Source organism: Desmodus rotundus, chromosome 8, assembly GCF_022682495.2.
Source record: "Desmodus rotundus isolate HL8 chromosome 8, HLdesRot8A.1, whole genome shotgun sequence".
Taxonomy (NCBI): domain Eukaryota; kingdom Metazoa; phylum Chordata; class Mammalia; order Chiroptera; family Phyllostomidae; genus Desmodus; species Desmodus rotundus.
Genome location: NC_071394.1, coordinates 26322916 through 26349412, shown reverse-complemented (window position 1 = coordinate 26349412; position 26497 = coordinate 26322916). Strand labels below are relative to the sequence as shown.

General features: G+C 40.8%; 2 long non-coding RNA genes across 2 annotated transcripts; one reads left to right on the top strand and one right to left on the bottom strand.

Moving 5' to 3' along the window:
• The first annotated feature begins 1027 nt into the window (after positions 1-1027).
• LOC123477873 (uncharacterized) lies at positions 1028-12030 on the top strand. Its single transcript, XR_006652892.2, has 3 exons — positions 1028-1143; positions 11670-11840; positions 11954-12030. It is a non-coding gene; the product is annotated as an uncharacterized lncRNA (long non-coding RNA).
• Positions 1035-11238, bottom strand: LOC128781531 (uncharacterized). Its single transcript, XR_008427526.2, has 3 exons — positions 11113-11238; positions 3899-4064; positions 1035-2173 (listed from the first exon to the last, which is right to left on the bottom strand). It is a non-coding gene; the product is annotated as an uncharacterized lncRNA (long non-coding RNA).
• Positions 12031-26497: the final 14467 nt, after the last annotated feature.

Below are 26497 nucleotides of genomic sequence, written 5' to 3'. Positions count from 1 at the left end.
TACAAAAACGTATATGTATATACACATATGTAAATGTTGATATTTGTAACTATATATTCAGGTATATGGCTAAACTTTTAAGTTTGTAGAATATTTGTGTGTGTATATATATATATATGTGTATATATATATAAATAAATAAATTTCTTCTCTCCATTTGACTCCTAGAAAATAACAATATGTAATACTTACATAGTATCTATCTACTAAACACTGTTATATGTGCTTTACTTATTTTGATTCATTTAATCCTCTAATAACTCTTAGGTAACTAAGGTACAAAATGGATAACTTGCCCAAGTTTACATGGCTACAAAGGGGAAAAGCTGAGATTTGACTCCTGGCAGTCTGGTTACAGAACAGACTGTAAAACAGCCTGGGCCACTGTTCTACCCCATAAGGGTAGGCTCTCCATCTGCTCTTTTCACTGGTGCAGCCAGCAGTGAGCATAGTGCCTGGCATGATGAAGGCATCCAATAAATACTTGTGGAATGAATATATGCCTGAATGATCCCTCCAAAGCAGAGTTAGGAGCCTTCCTAAGTATCACAGAGCATGGTGTAGGTGGACCGACATAGTGACAATAGTGTAAATATGAACCTTCCTACAAATATAATGTATTGGGTGGATGGGGGAATGAGAAGTCTGTATGTGTGGTGGGGCCAAGTGGGGGAAGAGCTGAAAGAGAGCTAAATTCTCATCTACCATAGTGGGAAGTGCATATATAATGCCTAAAACTGGAAAAAAAACCTTCTAAAAATAGTATATAAGAAAGCTTTTTTAGAGATATATAGATAAATACCAAAAGAATTGACTAAAAAACTTCTAAAAAGTTGCCGTGGCCAAAAAAGAATTTGGGAGGTGGGAAACCGCTGGGTTTTTTGTTGTTGTTGTTTGTTTTTAATAACTAGTCTTGTAGGACTAGTTGAATTTTTAAACTCTGAGCATGTAATACTGTGATGAAATAAAAACTGAATTAATGAAATTATTCTTAGCTCTAATAATTCTCTAACCATGTTTGCTTCTAGGCAATATGTATGTCATCACAGTGCTCAGAGCTTCAGAAAGACGGCTGAGTAAGTCCAGGCATTCCTAGCTCCCTTGGCATCTCCCTGCAATTAGAATCTCTACGTTTCGTTCCAGGTAAGGGCAGGCCTCGGTGTCTACCATTCCACCTTTCCAGTTCTTTGCATACCAACCTTATCCTCAGACTCTCAAGCAGCCAAACAAGCTATGGAGAAAAGCATTTCCACATTGAATGTGCCTGTCCTTGCTGTTTTTTAAAACTATGACTCTTTAAAAATACTGTTTGCCTGCTGTTTATTTATTTAAATTAAGGTATAAATGATATGTAACATATTAGTTTCAGGTGTACAATGATTCTGTATTTATGTATATTGGGAAATAATCCCAACAAATGTTAACATCCATATGTTAACACCATATATGGTTACAAAATCTTTTTTTTTCTTTGTGATGAGGAGTTTTAAGGTCTACTCTCTTAGCAACTTTCAAAGAGGCCATACAATATTATTAACTATAGTCACCATGCTATGCATTACTTCCTCATGACTTCTTTATTTTATAATTAGAAGTTTGTACATTTTCACCTCCCTTAAGCTATTTTTGCCCACCCCCACCTGCTCCTGGCAATCACCAATCTGTTGTTTGTATCTATGAGGTTTTTTTTCAATTTCACACATAAGTGAAATCATAAGGTACTTGTATTTTTCTGATTTATTTCACTTAGCATAATGCCCATAAGATCCATTTATTCATGTTTTCACAAATGGAAATATTACATTCTTTTTCATGGCTGAGTATTATTCCAGTGTGTGTGTGTGTGTGTGTGTGTGTGTGTGTGTAATCAACCATTTTTACTCTTAAACAGGGGAAAAAAGCAAAACAAAACAGGAACTTTAGAGCAGAGTGAGTCATTCTTCTCCAGACAGGAATTCATTCAGGTGTCTATTGGGGGATAGCCTTTGCCTTGATTTTGCCCGTAAAGCTGGTAGATGGCTTGATTTTGTTTGAAGTCTGCTGACTGCGCTGGTGATGGCAGGATGACCCCATACAGAGAAATCTGTCCTGAAAACAATTCCTGTAATTTTTTTTTTCTCACTTCTGATGATCTGCAGAGATTTCTTTCTAGTGTCTTTACTTTGAACTATTCCTTTGGAGGAGAGGAGGTAAGAAAAGAAAAAAAAGGTTTAGTTACACTCTGAAATTTAACCACTTTTTGGCTGAGTGTGATTATTAATGCTTTTAATTACATGTTTAATTGTACTCTGTTTGATTTTAATAGTAGTTAAGCCATTAAGACTCAGAAGAATTTTTAAGGACTGATTCCCCAGATGGAAAATGAAAGAGTTGGTCTAAGAGACTTCTAAGACCCCTTCTAGTCCTTGAACTTCTATGACATGATCACTAACATGAACTTCAGGGTCTAAAAGAATTCTTTTTATGAAAAGCAGAATAAAAATCACCCCAAACTCCAAGCAGATGAAAATTGGAAACAAAGCTGCTTACTATTTATATATAAAATGAAAATGTAATTTTTATACACCCTAGGAGAGCACTAAGTGATTAAGGGATGAGTAGAAAATAGCATGAAAGGGGAAATACTTGTTTGAAACTTCAGTATCTATATTAATCCTGTTTTTCGTATTCTGTATCTTATGTCATTTTAATATTTGGGGGGCCTTCCAGAGCCAGGGAGAAACTGTACCTCCCAGGGCTAGCTAATTCCCGAATATAATAGCAACTGCCTAGGATTACACCTTTTGTATGCAAACCAGCCAATACTGAGATTATACCTCATACCACTCCCCTTGTCTCACTCTTACTCCCCACGCCAATATTTTCCCTGACCAAGTAAGTACCAGGCAATTAGAAATTACCCCTCTAGCCTAAAGCCTGCCAGAGTGATTCAACCCGGCTGATCCTAACATGTTCACCCTGCCCTGCCTTGCCTTTCCCACACAAACCCCAATAAAGGTTCTGGTATACACTTTTCACGCCTGCTTCTGCCTCCTGACTAAAACCTGGTGTTCCGCACGTAGCCCTGTGCGGCATGGCATGAAGCCCCCTGTCTGGAATTGTAAGTAAAAAATTCTTCTTTAAATGCATTGACCTCTCCATATCATCATTCAGTCACCTCCACAGATCAAAACTCTGTGGGTACTAATGAGGTAATGACCTACATTCAGTTTTTGCTGCCTGCGTAAATTGAGGGAGAGTCCCTCCTCTCCCTGCTCTCATAGCTGTGGCCGGTTGGGTCACTTGCTTAGGACACCATCAAATGATAACCCAGACTTCTAACTCAGCCTCTGTGCAGGCCAGGTAGGTAGCTTTGCAATATTTCAAGATCACACATCAAACCCTTCAACTGGGCCAAATGGTCAAAATAAAAGATTTAAAAAAAAAGTATAAGGTGGCAAAGGCATCTGGGGATAGGAATGGAGAATGACAGATGATCCTTGCAGCTATTACTTGTTTCTTCTGGAACAATAGGTTGTTGAGCATGCCCTACTGAAGCCAGGTCCCTGGTATTACCTTCCCAGATGAAATTGAGTTCATTATTGCTCAAAGCCTCCTAATGATAATCATAATAGCTACAATTAATTGGGCACCTGCTGTGTGTCTCTAATCCTCACATCAGACCTTCACAGTGGGTCTGATAATCCCCAATTTATTGATGATGAAATTGAAACACCAAGAGATTAATTTTCTCATTGTCACACAGCTAGAAGGTAGAGAGCTAGTCAGTGAAGAACGAGGAAGAGTTTAGTTACACTCTTTTGGAGTGTAACTCCAAATCCAAGAGTGTAACTCTTGGTGTGAGAAGCCAAATCTGTCTGATTCCAAACCCTTCACTCCTTCTCCCACCCCGCACGACCTCTGGAATGAATTCCAGTGTGGGGAGTTCCTCTTCCACGTGGCTGCACCAGCCTCACAGTAGCTGACGTGGCCATCAGGGTTCTTTCCATGTCCTGACCATGTCCTGAGTCTCCTCTGGCGTGCACAGGGATATCCCTTATTATCTCTGGCTCTTGTTTCTTAATCTGCAAAATGAGGGATTAGAGTAGGTCATTTATGATAAAAATGTGGATTCTTAAAATATGATTTTAACTTTGTTAAATATAATATATTGGGTTGGCCAAAAAGTCCATTTAGTTTTTTCTGTAAAATGAAAGACACATTTTTCATGTTCACCAATAGCTTTATTGATTTGGATATTTTGAGTATGTCGGCTGTCTCTTGCTACTGGCTTCTGGTGGGCAGAGGCCAGGGGTGCTGCTGAACATCTTCCAATGCATAAGGCAGCCCCACAGCAGAGAATTATTTGGCCGAAATGTCAATAGTATCAAGAAACTCCACAAACCACTTTTGACATGTTCAATCAGTCACAGCACCTTCTCCACACACTGCACAAATCTTTTTTATGTGTGTTTCAGTTGCATTTTTACCTTTCTTAAAATAATAAAACATAGTATGCTGAAAATGTGCACTTTTCCATCTTCAGTGTTAAAATGGCTACAAAAATTTACCAATTTTTTTTAATGAATGCTGATATGAGAGCTGTCACAACACAATCTAATAATATTGTTTCAAATGAAGTTAAAGACAACTAAGCACTACTAGAGCCATCGTATGGAAAAAACTAAGTGAACTTTTTGGCCAACCCAATATGAGAAATTTATATTTTATATCCTTATTTCCAAAGTAGATCTGGAGTACTCAAGTATCCAAGTGTTAGTTTTATTTAGTTGACACTTTTACTTTTCTTCTTTCACATAATTTCAGAAAGCCAACAAAGAACATAAATTGGTTAGCCTTAAAGAGAACTATCTTTAGTGGCTCAGAATTCAAAGTACAAATAAGAAAAGGATGTCTTTAATAAACAAATGATGTGTCATTTGGAACAAATGCAATAGGATGTGTGGGTTCATCCAACATAGTCATCAGGATACTTCAGCCTACTTGGCATAGTTAAAATTTCCAAGGTGCCTGTGTGTCTACTTGCCAACCTTAGTATTTAATTTCTCCACTGATGGGCCTCAGCAGGGCTCACGCTCCCAGCTGTCCTTCTGTCTGTGGGGATGGGTGGATACACACAGATCCTTCTCTTGCCAAATCTATCTTTTGACCTATGACCTACATGTGTCAGATGTTTGGCTTGGTAGGATCTGTAACCATAATAGTGCATTGGTATCTGTCCTACCAGGGGATTGAACCCAAGGCCTTTTCCCACTGGCCCTAAGGACTAGTCAACTGTCCTCACCAATCACACAGTTCAGGAGATTGGAAATTTTTACATCAGCTGGGCGAGCCATGCTACGTCATTGTGCTTCAGTTTCTACATTTTTCCCCCCCACAGGGATCATAATACCACTGTGATACCTAATGGAAGCCAGTATATATTATGTATATAGTATATGATAGCATATATTAACTACAAGTAGTTGACTGGCTTATAAAATAAACCAATTAACTGGAAGGAAAGACAGTATACAAAGTTAAAAACCATTGTATTGATTGAAATCTAATTATAACTAAATGGATAATTGCTTTAAAATAATTTTCTCCAAATGTTCTCAGTCTGGAGAAAATTTGATAGGGGGAAAAGAAACTGAGAGAATAGGAAGGTGATTTTTCCCATTTTTGAGTCAAAGCTTTTAAGGAAAATACATATAAAATTTGCTATAATATGAAGATCTTGTGTTCCTCTAATTTTCAGGCAAACTATCTTTTGCTATAACATATTATTGTAATTATTAGAGTGTATTTTTCAGGTGACTGTGCATATTTTGTTTTATAATATAAATGCTTAGTCCAAATTGTGATCAAGAATGGTAGAGAGTTAACACTTCGGGTTGTAAGCCTGCATTGAAATGTGAACGAAGCTAGCATGTTAAAATATTGGAAATGAGGCTGAATAAGCATTAAAAGCAGGGTGTGATCCTAAATAACACCAATCTGTCTGGTTGCAGCCTAGTTAGGGAAGGGATGAGCAGACTTGCTAGACAAGTCCAACAGAGACTAACGAGAAGCTCTGAAGTTGCGAGAGAGTGCTCACGTTCTGTTCCCGTGGGGTGACATTTGTCGGGTGGAAAGAAAATTGCCAAAAAACATACTTTTCAACAAAACCTAAAACAGGCTGTAGGACTTGGATGTTAAAGCAGGGATTTGGTATTATGAGTGCAGTTAGTTTCTGAGAGCAGCTGGCTGCCGTTTTGCCTGTTACAGCTGCATGTTCCACATGCTGCATCACTGACTCCTTCGCAGCAGCATCACGCCCCTGCAGACGTACTAATGGACAGTCATTTTCCGTCATCTGACAATGTGCTCTCTATTTGTTTAAAGGAATTCTGGCTCCACAAATCTGATTTTTATTTTCTTTCATTTTCTTACTCCTTCTAAACAAACAATAAGTTAGACAGCTGTTGACATTTTCTTAAATCATTGCTCCTTCATTGACATCCCAAAGCATGTGTTGGAGACAGGAAATGTAGAGAGGTTGTCTTAATTCAGTGTGCAGACTACTAGGACTCCCTCTGGAAAATTACAGGAGACAAATTAAGTCCTGCTCAAGTGTGATAATGATGCAGTTGCTCTTGTGTGTAAACCTATGTTGATTTCTATGAATAACTCAATTATATCTAGTCTACTTACTTTTTTAGCCTATTTGTAATTACATTGTGGAATATTTTCTTCTTTTTCTCTTTACCTCTTTTATTTCTATGCTGCGTTGAAATCATCATCATGGCAGGTAAAGCTTAAAGTAAGGAGAGGAGTGCTTAACCATCTATTAACAGTGATGAAGACTTGGGAAGCTTCATGGCTTCTGGGTTCGGGTGGGAGTGGGGAGGCTGGGACCACTCTGAGACAAATGGGGGTGATGAGTGCACTAGGTGTGTCCTGTGAACAGTGAGAAGGGATGGCTGGCTGCGAAGTCATTCTCTCACCGGTAACTAGAAGATAACCTCCGAAAGAGTGAAATGGTGCAAGTGAGCGTGGTAAATCAGATAATCACCATTTTTTACATAAGCAAACATCCTCAGTCAAAGGTTGGGGTTCAGATTTAGATCATACATTTAGATCTATACCCTGTTTTGTGAATTTCATGTTAACAACGTGGAAATCTTTTCCATTATTCATTTAAATTAGAAATGTGCACGTGTTCTGTGATTCCTTCTCTCTGCCACCTGGTGGATTGTACTTAAACTGCAGTGGTAGAGTCCTGGGTTGGACGTGTCAACTGAAGTTTATGTTTGATGATTTATCTCATTTGAATTTTCCCAAGTGATTGACTGTTAATAAACATTTCAAAGCCCATCATAGGTTAATAATAACAATCCCAAGGGTATCTAGTTCTCTTTTAAGATTCCTTTTGCATGAATTTTTATTATACATTATTTATTTCTTAGGCCCATTTCCATGGAGGAAATGGAGTGGTCATCACTTTGGGCAAGAGTCTTGGTGAAGTTCTTTAGTTTCTTTTGAATTTTTAAAAGTTAACTTATTTTTATCATATACTTGACATACAACATTATATTGGTTTCAGGTGTCCAACAAAGTGATTATACATTCATATACCTTTAAGTGATCACCACGATACACCTAGCAAACATCTGATACCGCACATACTTATCACAGTGTTACTGCCATATTTCCGATGCTATAATTTACACCCCTGTAACTTATTCTATAACCAGCAGTTTGTACTTCTTAGTCCCCTCCCTCCTTTTTGCCCATCCCCCAAACCCCATGCCGTTTGGCAACTGTATCTATGAGTTTGTTCTTTTGGATTTTTTAAAGTATAAAAACTTTCAAGCATATGGGAACATTGGGAGAATTTTACAGCACATAAGCATATATCTCCCCTCAGAGATTTTACCATTATATTTTCCTTTACTTGATTTGTCATGTATTATGCATATGTATACCTACTCCTCTGTCTATTCTTATATTTTTAATGAAATTTAAATTAAGTTGTAGACATCAGTATACTGTAAATGCACTTCATTAATGAGAGTTCAACATTTGTTAATAATTATTTTTCTTTCTTTTGAGGTAAAGTTTACATACAGATGGATGCACAAATCCTAAGAGTATCATGGGGTGAATTTTGGTCCCTTTTAAGTGCTTATAAAATATAGAACATTAGCCTCACCCCATTTTCCTTCCCTGTCCCAGTCATCCCTACCCCACTCCATCAGAGGTAACTGCTATTCCGATTTTATCTACCATAGATGGATAAAATGTCTGTTCTAGAACGTCACATAAATAAATTATACAATGTGTAGTTTTTTGATAAGACTTCTTTCACTCAGCATAATGTTTTTAGAAACAAACATAACACATTTATTACATGATGTTCTAATCAAACTATATAATATTTCTCTTTTCTCCCTCTTACCAGCCAGTACTTTTTTTTGTTTTGACTAATAATAACTTTAAATTTGTTCCACACCAATCTTTACCAAGTACTTACAAATCAGGGTTAAATAAAAGGAAGCAAATTGTAGAAAGATACATATAGATAATCTACATGTAAAATTTTAAAATACAAAGTAAAATCACATCCAACCTTATTTACTTCTCACAATTAGGGATTATTTATCCCACTTTTTGCCCTAACTTGTGTGACTCAGTGGATTGAGCGCCATCCTGTGAACCAAAGGGTCACCGGTTCAATTCCCAGTCAGGGCACATGCCTGGGTTGCAGGCCAGGCCCCCATTAGGGGCTGCTTGAGAGGCAACCACACATTGATGTTTCTCTCCCTCTCTTTCTCCCTTCTTTCCCCTCTGTAAAAATAAATAAAATCTTTAAAAAAAATTCCTCTTCAAAAAAATATTTATCCCATTTTTCACACGATAAAACTGAGGCAGTTTGTTCTGGGCCAAGGCACTAGATAAGAATCCTTATCCTGACTTTCCCTCTTCTACCAAATTGCTATCCACATAATGTCTTTGAAATTCATCCATGTTGTTGCTCGTATAGTTGTTCTGTTCTTCTTAATTGCTGAATGGAATTCTACTACATAGGTCAACCACAGATTGCTTACCCAATCTCCTACTGATGAACACTCAGGCTTTTTCCAGTTTTTCGTTATTCACAAAAATCCTGGGTGCTGCTATGAACATTCTGGTGCAAGTCCTTCTTTAAATAAATGCTTTAATTGTCTTGGGTACATACAGAGGAGTGAAAGCGCTAGGCCATGTGATAGGTGCATGTTTAGTTTCTGGGAAACTGTCAGACAGGTTCCCAGAGTGGTCGCACTGTTTTCCCTTCCCCAAGGCGGTGTTTAGAAATTCTGGCTGCTCCACATCTCACCAACGTTTGATGTCTGTCTAGGTCTTCTCGTTTTAATAAAGGGATGGCAGGCCTACATTCTGGTTAGAAGGTTGCTCAGTAAATCAACTTTGTCTTCATCAGTAACACGAGCAAATGGTTCCTTTTAGAAAAATATAGCCTAACATTCTCTGCTACTCAACTCTTATAAAAAATTTAGTTATAAGAAATCATAACTAAGAAATTATTTCTTGAGAGCATATAGTCCATTCATTCCTTTTAAAATCCAAATTTCATCCCTGGAGCAAAGAACTGAATATTTGGACAGCTTTTCTCCATCCCCTCCCCATGTACCTAATTGCGAGTTCCACTTTATATTATACCTTTAGCTTCCCCTGAACACACTATAAGGAACAGCCACATGGAATGCAGTTTGCATTTACTAAGGGAGTCAGAGAAGACGTGACCTACTGTATAAGTGGTTCTCCCCCATTCTTCTATAGTTCAATACCGGGAACATCAAGGCTTCCTTTTCCTGAGCAACCGGAAAGTTTTTGGGGTGTCTGCTTGCTTATCTCATAGACCCTACCACTCTTTTAACTGATCCTTTCTCTCTTTGGTAAATAGGAAGTTTAGAAATTGTGACCTACCTACTTTGCCATAATTTTTGGTATGTTATACATTTTTTGTGTGTAAAATTTTTTGAGTATGTAACTCCTAGATTCATTTTACAATACCATCTTGTTTTTCTCTCCATCTTCCTCTGTTTACCTATTTTGATCCTTTGTATTTCGTAAACTTCCTCAAATAATTCCTGGACTGAGGTTAAAATAAATTAGCCTTATTTGGTACACTGTTTACAAGCACTGATTGTTAAAAGAGAATGTCACTAGTGATATATATGTTTGGAACACAGGTGAAATACAAGAACAGCTTAAATACCATTCTTCTATAATTAGGGTAATTAGAATTGCTAGTCAGTTAATAATAGCAGCATTATTTATAATAGCCAGAAGGTAGAAATAGCCCAAATGTCCATCAACAGATGAGGGGATAAACAAACTGTGGTATATACATATGGTGGAATATTATTCAGCCATAAATGGAATGAAATTCTGATATAACATGGATGAATCTTGGAAACATTATGCTAAAAAAATAAGCCAGACACAAAAAGACAAATATAGTCACTCAATGATTCCACTCAATGAGATATCTAGAATAGACAAATTTATAAAGACAGAAGGTGGAATAGAAGTTACCAGGGCTAGGAGAGGGGGAAATAGGAAGTTACTTCTTAGTGGTTATGGAGTTTCTGTTTGGGGTGATGAAAGAGTTTTGGAAATAATAGTGGTAATGGTTGCACAACATTGGGAATGTACTTAATGCCACTGAATTGTACATTCAGAAGTGGTTAAAATGGCAAACTTCATGCTATGTATATTTTACCACAATAAAACATTTAAAAACAGGTTAAATATCATTCTTTCATGTTTAGGGTAATTAGAGCTGTGAGTTTTTTGGTGGATCGTTAGTAGTTGACATCCAGCGTTTCCACAAGACATCCTAGAACCTATGCCATAGAGCTGATCACTGTAAAGAAGGCCATGTTTTATTAAAGGAAGAATGTTATAATTGAGAATTGCATTTAAGAGTACATTACCAAGGAAACAGTATCATGTAAATTGCAGACATGACCAGAAATATATCATAAGAGCCAAGACACCGTAGTTAAGACTTGAGACTATTGTATGTGTTTATACATAAAGCAAGAGGGAAGTACAGAACCCTGGCACCTGACTCTGGGCACTTACCGAGGCAGGGGCGGCCCTGTGCAAATTTCTAACACGGTTCAGAAAAACGGTCTGCCCTGGGAGTCCGAGCAGTGGGGCAGAGAATCCGGAAAGGGAGAATCTACCTGTCACATACCTGTAACCTTGACAGGGGGAGGCAGAAAGGAAGTAGGTATCTGGGAGGTGTGTGTATGAGGGTGCAAGTTCCCACCCACTGGGAGGGGCACAAGGCGGTGCTCCAGCTTCAGGGTGGAGTTAAGGATCTACTCAGTTTCATAGATCAAGAACTCAGAAATAGGGTGTTTGGAAAAGTTATCAAAAGCCTTGATAATATTTATATCCTTCAATTAAAAATTTTGTTTATAAGAACTTTATTTCACAGAAGTAATTATTTAGTAAAAAAATGTAACTCTTAGAACATTTTTATAATAACAGTGCTTAAAATAAAAGAATGTGATTGATTTAAATGCCCCAACAGTAAGGAAATCATACAGCAAAAGAACATGTAGTCATTAAAACTGCATGCTGTGGAAGAATTCTCAATTCTAAAGATGCTTCCGTTTCTGTGTGTACTATAGCCCGTTCCTCGGTTAGATAGCACTGATGTAAGCACGCCCCTGAACAACGACAAGGAGACTACACTGCCAACATTTCGGGACGCTGCCTGTCTTACTCAGGCCTTCTCCTGATTGCAAAGTAAGCTCTCGGGATGAGAGGTCTTTCTTTCACTCCTTTCATAGTGTTAACAGGTAAAGGTAATTTTGTTACCTTTGTAGATTATACAGAAAGACCATTTTTATGAAGTCTTGCATAAATGCACACTGAAAAGACTGTGTTAAAAAGTTTGCTTCTGTTATTGCAGGGAGGTCCTGTTTGGTAATGAATGCCACTTTCATCCACTCATCCTTTCACTGAACGCCTGCCGTGTGCCCAGCACTGGCCAACGTCTGACAGAGCTTCTGTCCGGTTGCTCACATTCCAAGGGAGAGGGTGGGGCAGACCACCCATAAGCAAACTATGATCGTAAGTAGTGATTGATGCTATTGAGAACAGGAGGGAGCAAGACTGGGTGGGGTGGCTGCTTTAGGTAGAGTGTGAGAAGCAGATACATGACCAGCCATATACGTCAGCACACCCAGAGGAAGTATTTTGCACCTGATGTTTCTATCAAGTAATAAATCATGTCATTCAATTTATACTCAGATGCACTGTGGTAAAATATGGCAGGATGCAGCTGGTGTATAGGGGAGAAGAAACTGTCAATAAATGTCATTCTTAACTCATTTTTTACTTCACTGAAAAGTCAGAGAAAATGATGAAGTCATTAATTTGGACTTTACAAAATCAGCTTCAAATTTCTTCTGCCCAGAAAATTTCTAGGACGCTGCCGTAAGTCCACTTGGCCACAAAGCTGCTGGCCCAGGGTGGAAATGCCAGACAGGAGCAGGGGAGCTGGCTCCTCCCCCTGCCGCACCCCCTCCAGGCCCTACAGCCAGGCTAGGTTTGTGCAGACACTCTGCTAGAGGCTACAGAGGTCATTCCATTCATTCATTCATTCATTCATTCATTCGGGGAATGTTTACTGAGCATCCAGTGGGTGCGAGGCTTGGGGATGAAGCGGGAAGCAGACCACACACGCTTCCTGTGTGCACAGGGAGGGAACGGCAGACAACTAAGCAATTACAACAAACTGTAGCAGGTCCTGAGAGAGGGCACGCGGAGAGATGTGCGAAAAGGGAAATTCCCTTCACCCATCCTATTTTTAACGGAACAATTTAAAAACAAATATTGAAGTAGAGAAAATAAATAATGAACCCCCATACATAGCACCCAACTTCAATAATTATCAACTCCTGGTCAATCTTGTTTTCTCTGTACCTCTTTTACTTTACTAACGTGCCCTCCCCAACTCCCTGGGTTATTTGGAAGCGGACATCGTTTTATTTGCAAATATTCCTGTATTTTATCCTGTATTTATTTTATCTCCAGCTCCTGGTATAATATCTGCTTATGGTAGACACTCAATAATAAATTGATTTGTTTGCTGAACCGATAAACAGTGGGGTGGATGGAAGGAAAGGCAGGCAGAGCGACGCGGCGAAGGGCCTTGTCTGCCACGTTGGAGTCTGCACTCAGCTCTGGGGGTCCTGGGACGTCAGTGCAGGGTCTTGAATCAGCGAGTGACATGAAGTCGTCACTCCACCTAACGTGGACGAATTGGAGGTGAAGTTGTACCTGCAGAGAGTTTTTAGGAGGCAGCCAGGTTACAGCTGTGTGTGGGAGAGAGGAAGAAACTGAAGTGGAAGGGGAAAAAGGCAAGAAAAAAAAACCCACCCAGGGATACAAGGAGTAAGACGAAGGAAGGCAGGCAGTGAGACAGAACAAAGAAAAGGGTGAGTAGAAGAAAGAGAACATATACAAAAGGGGCGATACTGCGAAGTACTGAGGGAGAGGGGCGCAGAGGACAAGGGGGCTGAAATGTTCTTACTGTTGCCTCTCACTGTGCCACGCCAGGCAAGTGCCTGCTGAGAGGACATTGTCCGTTTCCTGCCAGTTCTCTTTGCCTCTGCAGGTGCAGTGCCAGCAACATTCAGGGGATTTGATCCAAGGAGGGGGAGTGGGGGAGGGAGGCGGTGGGTAAATCTAGGCAGGGAAAGAGTTGGCTGGAACCAGGCTGAGGGGAGAGAGCTGGCAGCCAACTGGGAAGAGGTTCAGGGACAGGTCCTCTCCCAGAAGGAGTTGGAAGAGGAACAGAGCACATGGGCTCTGGGCAGATGACCGTTGTCCCTGGAACCTTCAAGTGGTGTTTCATAGAATGCTGGTGGATCAAGATGCTGGCAGTGGGGTGAGGGCAGCCCTTCTCTCCCCAAGCACACACTTTGATTGGGGTGTGGGAGTCACCTGCTATTCCCAGCCCCCCTGCCTCCAGACTTTGGGGCTCAGGGCCTTGGCCAAACAGATCTTGCCAGTGAACAGCCTTTAGAACCCAAAGCTTGGCAGGCAGGGGACTGATACTTGAGATATTCCATTTAACTAAACTGGCAATTTTAACAAGGTTTTCTAACTATCATGAGTAGTTATTGTTTTAGGGATTGACAACTTTGGGGCTGCTTTGCCTCTCTGAGTCAGAAGGGCTGTGCAGGATTGCCCTCAATGCAGGTGGCCTCTGAGGGGGTGAGTCCTTGGGTGGTGGGTGACACTCCTCCCTCTCTGTTGGTTTATGGGGCAGAGCAATCTCCCTCCACTTGGCATGGGTGGGTGGGATTTGTTCCTCTCCTTCCTATCCTTCTGGGCCAGCAAGAAGCTGCCTCTTGGAAGAAAGTTTGCTTTGCAGACTCTACCCCCACAGGTGGGGGCTGACTTTGGACTGGGGTTAGCAGACCTGTCAGGCCAATGACCCTGAGCTGTGCTCCTTAACCTAACTTTCAATGGCAGTGCAGGTGGATTTGGGTTAGCTCTCTTCTGTCCAAGACTTGGGGGCTTCTATTCTCGGGCCCCCAGAGGAGCTGGACAATGCTTTGTGCAGCCTGGTTTCTGTTGGCAAGGCTTGGCCTCTAGCAGAAAGATGTGCCCACCCCACTTGTTACTCCCCCAGGGCCCTTGGTGGGATCCACTGGCAATGTCTTTTTAGTTTATTTGTGATATATATGGACAAGTTTCTCTAAAAGTCTTTTTTTTTTAAAAAGGATTTTACTTATTTATTTTTAGACAGACAGGAAGGGAGGGAGAAAGAGAGGGAGAGAAACATCTATGTGTGGTTGCCTCTTGTGTGCCTCTCACCGAGGAACCCGGCCTGCAACCCAGGCATGTGCCTCACTGGGAATTGAACCCATGACCCTTTGCTTCGCAGGCCTGCACTCAATCCACTGAGCTACACCAGCTGGGGCTCTAAACCTCTTTATGGATAAATTTGTATCAAAAAATAACCAGGAACAATAAACAAAAGGGGGCCCATGTATGGGGTTGACAGATACCCTTCACATCTTACAGAAAAGGGAACAGCCACTCCAACTTATTTTGCTCAAGACCTTTGGTCACAATCTAATGTGCACTTTGTCCCTGTAAAAAGGACAACCTGTCACGTTGCAGTTGCTGGGGGCTTCAGGCCCTATTGGATGGTCTTGCTACTTGTCTTCCTGTCCCTGCCGATGCTGCTGGATCAGATCAAAGGGGAGCATCTGCCCTCTCGTCTGCATTTCAGTATTGAAAGCTGGGGCTCATGGCGCAATACAGTAATCGCTCAGCATGCACTAGCAGAGAACAGTTCTAGACAAAGATGTCATCTCTGAAACATGACAGTTTAATTCCTAAAATTCATAGTTTGTAAGCATTAAAAAACCCTTTCAATAGCATGTTCTCACTGCTGTGCCTTAGTTAACAGAGTGGGCTGGAGCACAGGTTAAACTCCTGTACTTTACGATTGCTACTGGACTCTTCCGGTAGCACGCTCTGCCCAAGGAAGAAACAGCCTGTCTTTTTCCTGCATCCCACCAGATTGCCTCCCAGGCAGTTGTCTTTGGCCCTGTTTCTATGTTTACAAACTTAATAGTTTTACTCTTGCACCATCCTTCCTTTGGTAGGCTCTCTACAACCCCAGAGTTTCACAGAGTGAGACTTTTTAGAGCAAGAAGGAAATAGGAGCCTCCAGTCTCTGGTTGTCACCCAGGCAACCAGGGAATCAGTGTTGCGCGCCGCACTAAATTAGAATGGCTCTCTGTGCATCTGAAGGAATAAAGTTTCAAAGCTTTGTCACAGGTGCTGTTGTTGAGGTCAGAGTCTTTCAAACTTATTTAGAGCTGGTCTTCATGGTTACTGTTAACCTGGAGCCAGGCCCGAGGAGGAAAGCACTGTGGCGCCCACACTCTACCCCATGTCCACCGACAGAAAGGATCGGAGGGTTGGGAACTGAGCTCTCCTCTCAGGTTCACCTGCCTCTTGAATCAGTGTTGGATGCAGCCATAGTTAATGCTGGGCAGTTAGGAAGTGTATCAAACGGTCTAAGCCGAAGGTTGGGCCACCACGATGAGAACAGAAGAATGTCCAGGTTTGCTAGATATTCTAATGTGAGAGCTGGCAGGTTTGCTGACTAGTTGCTGGAACATAAGTGCTGAAGAAGGGAGATAGTGTGGCCAGCTTTCTAACTTGGATGTGACACAAACCAAGATTTAGATTTGGGCCCTGTGAGCTAACCCGCTTAAAAACAACCCCCCCCCTCCCCAAGATTTAGAGCACAAAGAGAGGAATTACTTTAGAAGTGTGGAGAGCGGGGGCTTTTTTTGTATGTGTATGTGAGGGCACGTGCAGGGGAAATACACTCATCTCTGGCTAACTACATTCAGGTTACAACTGTTCTGGAAGACGTAGTGGCATTGCCCTGCCTGTGAAGAGCTCTGCCCTGCCTGCAGGAGAGAGTCAGGATGTTGGTTCTCTTGGGCCAGGTTATTCCATTAATCAACTACGCTACCTTAAGCAAGTCATAATTTTTCAGGAACTTCCATTTTTTTTAGTCTCCAAAATGAGAATATTTTCAAGATCTGTTCTACCTGTACCATCCATAGCCAGCTGTGCTTTGATTCACTCTGTCTTGTTTTCCAAGATGGTACCCTGGCTTGTTTTTCAACCAGTGTGTTTGGATATTTCCACTGAGACAGCTATGTCAGTCGGTGTCTTGGCTCTATCAGCTGCGTTAGGTGAAATCCTTGTCTCTCTGTCAGGGTGTTTGCCTGGTATGGTTCAAACCTTGTGCACTCTGTGATGTTCCTCGAAAGTTGGAAAATTTTAGTTTAAGTAATAGCTAATAAGCTTAGTAACCAATGCATGTAAAAGGCTATTGTTTCAGGATCTGAAGGTGTGACCCACCTTGACTCTAGGAGACCATAAGCAGTTCCACCTTGGTACCTCAGGAGGACTGCAAGCAATTCAAGATGGTATCTGAGCCATTGTGCTCCAGGGTGAGATGCATACCGCCCAGGACACAGATAAAGATGCCCAGGGTGAGAAGGCCTCAGTTTTTTAATCCGATTAACTTTTCCCTGAATTCCAAACCCCTTACCTACACTTTGTTCTCCTTATAAAAAGGGCCATTTAAAAATGGAATTTAAGATGGTCCATTAGGGTATGAACCTGCTGTCTTCTCAGATTGCCGGCCATCTGAATAAAGCGCCCATAAAGATTCAGTCCCTGTCTCTGCTTATTGAGTCTAGTAGGTGACAGGCAGCACCAATGTCGGCTTTTCCGGTCACATGACTTTCTAAAACAGTTGCAGGACTGAAACTTCCAGTGCTGTGCTAATTCATTTGCCAGATCATCTCTGGGACTCATTTGTTATGGTGTAATCTTAGGAAAGCTTTTTTCTTTTCTTTAAATTGTAGTAAAAAACCCACATATCATAAAATTCACCATTTAAACCATTTTAAAGTGTCAAATAGATTTTATTCACAACGTTGTGCAGCTATCACTGTTATCTAGTTCCAGAATACTTTTCATCATTGCAAAGGAAAGCCTGTGTTCATTAAGCAGTTACTCTCCACTTCCTTCTCCCTCAGGCCCTGGCAACCACTAATCTGCTTTCTGTCTCTGTGGATTTGCCTATTCTGAACATTTCATATAAATGCAATCATACAATATGTATTCTTTTGTGCTGGCTTCTTTTAGGAAACTAGTATTTGTTGAGTTTCAGTGTAATATTAAACAGGCATATCTACAACTATCATAAAGGCTATTAAAATACTTCCCTCTCTTTTTTTCTTTTTAAAGATTTTTATTTACTTATTTTTAGAGAAAGGGGGAGTGGGAGGGAAAGAGAGGAAGAGAGATGAAACACCAAAGTGTGAGAGAAACATTGACCTGGCCCGGAACCCAGGTATGTGCCCTGACTAGGAATCGAACCGGCGACCTTTTGGTTCACAGTCTGATACTCAATCCCCTGAGCCATACCAGCCAGGGAACTTCTCTCTTTTTCTAACTACATGTCTGTATAAGGACTTTTTCTCATATGCTTCAAGCAAAATTGAAATATTAAAAAAATTAAAAATTGAATATTCCTCAGTTTTAATTTTTACTACAACAAATGTATGTATGTGTATGTACGTGTATGTATGTGTATGTACGTGTATGTATGTGTATGTACGTATATGTATACCACCAACATAAACAATGTAAAGAAGTCCTGAGACCAAAAGATTTAGGAAGTGCTGATCTAAGCTATAACGATATCATTAAGTCAGCAATTTCACTGTTATTAGAACCTGCCCTAGCTCTGCATATTGTATTTTGAGTGATATTAACCCCTTTCCTTGTTTAAGCCAGTGTAAATAAAAGTATTTATTCAACAACCAAAAGTATTCTAAATGCTTACAACCAAAAGTGTTCTAAGTGATATGCCATGGTACAGCCTCCAAACCAAAGGACACTTTTTCTCTGAGGAAATTGTATCTGATACTAAAATATTTTTAGCTGTTTTTGCTCTTTATATTTTTCAAATGCATTTTAATCTTTTTTCCCGTATTATAAGCAACATAATTATTTAAATCCAAGTAATTTAATTCTTGCTGACTACCTTTTATAAAATACAGTGTGCTTAATACTATACTATTTCCTTCTGGCCAGCCCCTGCATTTTCGGCTTCTCCAAGATGTTATGCCTAATATTATTATCATTCTAATTCAAACTCAACTTCTTTCCATTCCTGAGCATGGTCTGAGTAAGGCAATAAAGTTCTCCTGAGCCTTAGCCTAGGACTCAGTGAGGTCTGGAAAGATACTTGCTATTTACCTGGAGTTGGTGCTTGGTGGTGAGTTCTGAGCTGCAGAGAGCCCTTACTTTTTCTTGCTGTTATCGTCTCTGACGCTACCTCCTTGTTTATTCCTCTGTCTAGCCTTTTTGTTTCCTTTGAGTCCTATTGTGGACATCTGAGGTTTGTTTTGTTTTGTTTTGTTTTGCCTGCTCAGCATCATGTTGCTTCTTCTGGAAACAGCATTCTGATTTTCCTTTGTGGAATCGAGTTTTCACTCAGTGCATGCGATTTTCCCGATACTTTTATTCAAAATGCTGTCTCCATCACCTGCCAGAGTGAAGGCAGGTAGCCAGAGCTAAGCCAATCCAGGCCCTCTCTCCCCTAGGAGACTGAATCTTGGTTGAAAAAGAGGAAGGGATAGAAAATGTTGATGTTAACACCAAGAAAAGACTTTCCCTTTGTCCTTGCTACCTGAATCCTCAGAATCAGCCTAGTTCCTGTCCCTTCTGAGGACTGGATATTTAAGTTTTCCATAGATTTGTGAGCCACCTGTATTCTTCATAAATTACTTTTGGCTTAAGTCTGATTCTGTTGCTTTTGACCACCCTGGACAGAGGTGTGGAAAGCTGCTCTGAGCCACCACCTGCTTGGCTGGGACTCTGATGCTGTCCCTACCTTGTTTGGCCTCTTGTGCTCTCACCCATAGATTAGGCTCTTCTGAATGACACTGTTGGTGGACAATGTATGGAAGGAGTTAACCTGACTACCAGCCACTTACATGGTTAGGCAGGCACCAGCCATCCATCAGACCATATCACAGTGGATGTGGAGCACCTGTCTGGGTCCAGCCTGCTCCCTCCATGTCCATCCAGACGGGGACGCCTCTTTGAGGACTGCGTACAGCCTGGGTCTGGTTTCTTTCTCTCCCCATGAACTGTGCTTATGAGTTCCCAAATATTTTCAGACCCAAGACTGCAATGAATCCTTTATAGTAGAGAAAGGACACATACCTGTTTTATATACATCTCCATAATGCATTGGAAAGAATAGGGGACCCAGCATAAAAACACCTAAGTTGAAATTTCAGCTTTACTACTTACAATGTGGCCTTAGGCAAATCATTTAACTTCTCTTGAGTCTCAATTTCCTCATTTGTGAAATAGAAGGGGATATAATTATTTCTGCTTTCATAGATGTTATGATCAAATCAGATGCTCGATGTGACAGCAGCTGTCTCCACCAGACTGAGTTTCTGAGGGTTTGGGTTTCTCACCTGAATTCCAAGCACATGGCACAGCCCCTGGTCCATGGTAAATACAACAGGTTGGCTGAACCAGTCCACTCTGGGTGGGAGTTGTTTCAAAGCTCAACTAGAATTGGGACTAAATTGGTGATGGTGAGAACAGAGCAGATCTGGGAGCATGTGACCCCATTCTTCTGTCCTCCTGTTCTTCAACTCCTCTTTTAGGGCCCTTTATACTAGACTGAATTTTCATAACACTGAAAACCTGGGTTTTTTTTTTTTTCCTCTGCCAGTTACCATTGAAACCAGAACTGCCCGAAAGAACAGCTGAGCAATTCATCAGGCTCCTGTGGCTTAGAAGGAGCTGCGATTGCACTCCAAATGAGATTTCTAACGACACACAGGCTCCAGTGAGGATGTAACAATTTCATGGTCATGTGTTATGGGCATTGTTCTAAGCCTGCATGAAAGCTTTGGCTAAGCCCAGCTGCTCGGAGCTTTGCAGGAACCGCTTGGGTAAACTGCCAACCCCTGTGCCACATTCTTTCCAGACCAGAAAGATTGTTGAGTATCACTCACAGATTTTTCTGGGGTGAAGCATCCTAGCAATATAGGTACATGTGCCCTTGAAATGAGGCAAAGGCCAATGGGATTTTTTTGTTGCTAAGAATTTATTTTTTATTGAGGTAAAGTGTATACAGAATAATACTCCTAGATCTTAAGTGTACAGCTGAATTTTTAAAAATGTATACACCTAAGTAAGCAACCCCCCAATCCAGATGTAGAGCATTTCTGTCACCCCCAGAAATGGTCTTCTGTCCCCTTCCTTTCTATCCCTGCCCCACCCAGTAGGCAGCAACCTTCCCGATTGCCATTGCCCTACCTTAGTTTGTGTCTTTTCTAGAATTTCCTATAAATGGAATTACACAGTATGTCCTTTTTAAATCTACTTTTTCTGGCGTCTGGAGTCTTGTTTTTGAGATTAATCCTTGTTGTCAAATGAGGTATCCATTATTCCTTATTTGTAATTGCTAGTGAATGTTTCATGATACAAATATAACAAAATTTGTTTATTCATGTTTTTGAGATTTATCATTATTTTGTGTGTATCAACTTTTTAATCATTTTTATTGCTGAGTCATGTTCCATTATGCAAATATTCCATAATTTATTTTTATCTTCTCTAGTTGAGGGACATTTGGATTGTTTCTGCTTTTTGGCCATTATGAATGAAACTGCCACAAAGCTTCCTGTAAAAGTCTATTTTTGGAAGTATGTTTTACCGAGACATTTGATTGCTGGGTCATGTAGTGGATGTATGTTTAACTTCCTGAGACCTTTCCCCACAATGGTTACACCATTTTACACTCTCACCAACAATGTGTGAAATTCTAGTTGTCCCACATCCTCATCTCAATCATTTTAGTGGGAGTGGCATGTTGGCATCTCATAAAGTCAGTGGGATTTTAAGGGACTTTTGTATATTTGTGTGTAGACAGGATGGATGAGAGCAATAGGAAGACCCTGGCAGCAGTTAGGGCTCTGGTACCCCATACCCCCCTCCTCCCTATCCTTCACCAAGTTCTACTAATTTTCCTTCATAGTCTCCCCCACATCCGACCCCTTTCCACTTTCAGAGTTATAGTTAGTGCTCTGGCAGTTTCTATTTTGGGGCTGAATCCCTGAACCTAGGCCAAACTGTAACTCCTTTTTCAGGAAATTGGGGGTCCTTGAGGGCAAATAGTATCAAGAAAGGTATTTCCCTTTCCCCTCCCCCTCATTTCAGCCATCTGGCCTTCTTCAGGGTTATAATTTCACTGGAATATGCGAGTCAGATCAGCTACCGTGGTCATTCTATCATGTGGAACAGAAAGCTCTTTGTGTATTGAAGATGATTTCCAGGAATCATAGAACTTCATTCAGTGATCATCAGAGCTTCGCCAAGAGTACAGTCAAGTGGGATGGTGAGCATGCAATAAAGCATGCAGATGATGTATTACAGAATTGTGGGCCTGAAACCTATATAACTTCGTTAACCAATGTCACCCCAATAAATAAAAAAAACAAATAAAAGAAGCTCTTTACAACCCTCCCAAAGAGTATATAATCAAAGATGACTTCAAGGTTTTGAGTATAAAAGTCATCTCTTCACAGACCTTAGACTTTCATCTTCAGAAAACCCATTGTTGCCCTGGCTGGTGTGGCTCAGTGGATTGAGTGCAGGCTGTGAACCAAAGGGTTGCCAGTTCAATTCCCTGTCAGGGCATATGCCTGGGTTGCCGGCCAGGTCCCCAGTAGGGGGTGCCCGAGAGGCAACCACACATTGATGTTTCTCTCCCTCTCTTTCTCCCTCCCTTCCTCTCTAAAAATAAATTAATAAAATCTTTTAAAAAAGAAAGAAAACTCATTGTTTTATGGGAGCTCTCCAGGGTACTGGACTTCTGCCTGAAAACGTCTCTGAAACCGAAGACCAGAGTTCCACGTCGGCATCGAATATCTCTGCATGTTTCGATCATCATCCTTGTTACACCAGCTTTCAACCACAACACCAATTCTGAATGCCTGTGACTAAGACATTCTCTCCCCATCTCCACGGCCACTGCTCAGATCAAGCTACCTTGGTTTTCCAACTCAGTGATTCTCAAACTGTAATGTACAAACGAAGCACTTGGGAATCTTGCTGGAGTGCAGATTCCGATTCTAGATTTGAGGAGGGGCCAATGCGCTGCGTGTCCAGCCAGCGCCCCTGTCAATCTGCTGCTGCCGGTCTGTGGACCAAGGCTCTCATTTTCCCACTTTCACTCCTGCCCCTCAACACGAGACTCATTATGAAAATGACTTCCAGTGACTTCTGGTTATGCTGAGAATGAAATAAAGACTCATTATTTTGGCTCGAAAAAATTGCTGCCGCACGGACTGGCATCTGTTTGCCTCCCTCGCCACATTAGGCGCCACTTCCTCTCGTGCTCACACCTTATTCACACTGGTCTTTGGCGGCACTTACAGAGAACCACATTCTCCCCAATCCTAGAGCTTTGTGCATGCCATTTCCTCTCCTGGAAGGCCCCTCTTTTCAGTAGGATGCTTCTTTCTAAGTCTTTGTGGCTCAGCTTCAATGTTTCCTTTTTAGAAACACCCAACTAGAAGGTAAGCTTCATAGAGATAGAAAAATGTCTATTTTATTTGCTGTTGGAGTCCCAGCATATAGTACATACTCAAGAAATAGTTGAGTGAATAAGTGTAAATACCACAAGCTGTACCCAAACTGGTTCTGATTAACATATCTTTAAGCCATTTCAAATAGATAGCTTGGTTTTTTGGCTGGTTATTGCATCTGTGAACAATTGACTATAGCTTTCTAACTGCTTTCTCACAAGGATTCCCTACTTCTGAATCCATCTTATTCTCCATCATCACCTGTATGTGTCTATGTCCTAATGCCCGGAACGTGTTACCGTGGTATCATATACGGCAAAAGGGACATTGCAGATGTGACTAAGTTGAGGATCTTGAAATGGGAAGATCTTCCTGAATCATCCAGGATCAGAGTTAAAGAAAGATGACAGAAGCAGGGGCGGGGGGGAGAGGGAGAGAGATTGATGTTGAGGATTTGAAGTTGCTAGGCTGCTGGTTTTGCAGATGTAGGAAGAGGTCAATGAGCCAAGGAATGCAGATAGCCTTTAGAAGCTTGTAAAGGCAAGGAAACAGGTTGTTCTCTAGAGCCTCCGGAAGTCTTGCTCACGCATTTTAGACTTCTGATCTCTGGAACTGTAAGACAATAAATATGTGTTGTTTTACACCACTAAATTTGTGGTAACTTGTTACATCTGCAGTAGAAAACTAATACAGTTAGTAACATATGAAACATTCCAGAGGCTAAATTCCCAGATGTAAGCCAAGAGTCAGCTCTTCAAGCAGATCCTTCTGACGAACAACATCAGGCCTAGTATCAACTCTTCCTGTATAACCGTACAGAGAGGCAATCCCCACACATGTGAGAAGGGCCAGGCAAGATCAGCAGAGATGCTATCCTACCCACAGGAGACTGCAGCCGTATGAGTGAGCCCAGCCAAGACAAAAAGAACTTCTCAGCAAGATTATTATGGAGGGCAATAATAAATGCTTATTGTTTTGAGCCGCTGAGTTTTATGGTAGTTTGTTATGCAGAAATAGCTAACTAACTCACATGGAATTCAAAGCCTTTGAGTAGGAATTCATGAACCCAATCCATACACCTCATCTCATCTCTTGTTTAGAAACTGTTTTGTTTATGCTGGTCTCTTTTACATCATCCAAGCAATCCGTGTTCCTTCCTAGCAGTGTACTTTTCTCCATGTCGTCCCTGATCTAAAGTGCCTTTTCCTTCCATGTCTTTGCCTGCTATTTCAGAATGGAACTGACAGGCATTTGGCATGTACTTTTGTGAACATCCAGGCCTCCAAGTCTAGTCAACTGATGCCATGTGGAATTTGGTTAGGATCATGCAGTGTGTTACTAGTACTGAAAAGGCTTTTAAGTCTTTGCCATCTGTAAACTCTCAAAAGAACAAAGACTTTAGAAAATGTTTTCCCTTTAGATGAGAAAGTAGAGTTGGTGACAGAGCTGCCAAAGATTTTTTCTGTTAGTGAAAGGGAGGTTTATTGATTCTTTGCTCATGGAACTCTCATTTCTTCAGTCCCGTAGTCAAGCTGTCTGGTAAGCTCCTTGGCGCTTTGATTATTATTGTATTATAAATGCTAAGAGCTTATCTGGCCCAAAGTTAAGCCAGTTATTGTATTTCATCGCCACCTAAGAGTTAAAGTTAGCTACGGAGTCTTGAAACCAGCCAGTGTTTTGAAATAAGAGCTGCAAATCATGTTGACAAATACAAAATGATGACTTGGCAAATGCTCTGACTGCATTGTAGAAAAGAAACACGACGACCAGTACTTATGGAGTGCTTAATCTGGGCCGAGCCTTGGGCTCAGTCACAGGGCTACAGAGGTGGATGATATAGAAATAGTTTTTTTATCTTAAGGAATTTATAGTGTGAAAATAGTAATAGAAGTAAACCATTTTTTAGGTCAGCAATGTGATGTAAAGGCATTTATTTGAAGATAAAAAAATCTAACAATTATGTCATTCCAAGAATATCCATCTTTTGTATAATATAACTTACTCATTTCTAATTTTTAAAAATAATATTCTGTAACAATCTTATACTCAACAAGTATTTATTAGGTGCTAATTCTAACCTAGGCCCTCCATTTGACTCTGAAGAAGACGTGGAGAGACCAATGCAATCCATGCCCTTATGAATTGTGTATTCTATCTAAACGTCAACAGCAAGAAGGACAATATATCTGAGCTGCAAAAGTGTGGCTCATATTGCATTATATGCATGTCTTGCATTATTGAAATTTGTACATTTTGTTAAATCATTGACATGCTTCTAAAAATTATGTTCTTTTCTGGCCCAACTCCTGATCTAGAGAGATATAGATTAGTTGAATTGTTAGAGTTAGATTATGTATGAACTGCAAGAATGGAAGAACTGACCTTGGGACATCTGGTGATGTTTTCAACGGCTCCTCCACATGCCTCACATTTGTATGGTGAATGTTGTAAAAATTTCTCATTTCCACTTTGCCATGAAACACAGCTGTATGATTTTGAGCAAATCACTTCCCCTTTTGTGTCCTTTGAAAACAGGAATTTCAACCCTGTCAGCTCCAATGCCGGTAACTCTCTTATCTGTTTTCCCCCTATAGTTGTTATTTACATTCCTCTGAGACTTCTGAGAGTTTAAATTTGATAGAGAGGCCCCGCTACCTAGAGATAGAACTCCACATGAGACTAGCGTCATGTGTTACTACCATTCATTTCGACAGCAAGAACATGAAGTAGCAAAGAGTGTTTGCTCATGAAAAAAGGCTTGTTTATGCTTAGGCAAACAGGGTTTGGGGCAGCAGCCACGGAGGATCACTGACTGTGAACGCCTGTTTTAGCCACTGTTTCAGAAAGAACACCCAGCTTCAATTTCAGGATGTTAGCCCTGGCATGGGGACCTGGACACGGAGAGATGGAGCCAGGGCGTACGTGGCTTTTGTCATTCTGCCCACTCACAGATTCATGGGCTGAGAACAGTGCATGGATTTGCCTTTTTAATTTTTGTTCTGCTACAGAGCATGAATGTTTTCTGCCTTAACAGCCCACAGCCTCTGGCGATTCAAGCTTTGTAAGTCAATCACCTTAAAAGCCACCAGAAGCAAGATAGGGAGATTTTTTAGCTTGAGATATAAAGCAGAATCAAATAAAATGTAAAAATATAAAAACATTAAAATGCCCCAAACAAATATTGATGCTCTAACAACTTCGGCACGTTGGTTGGAGGGGAGCCCGTCTGACTGCTTCTCACTAAGGAATCTTGCACATGAAATCCCTAACAG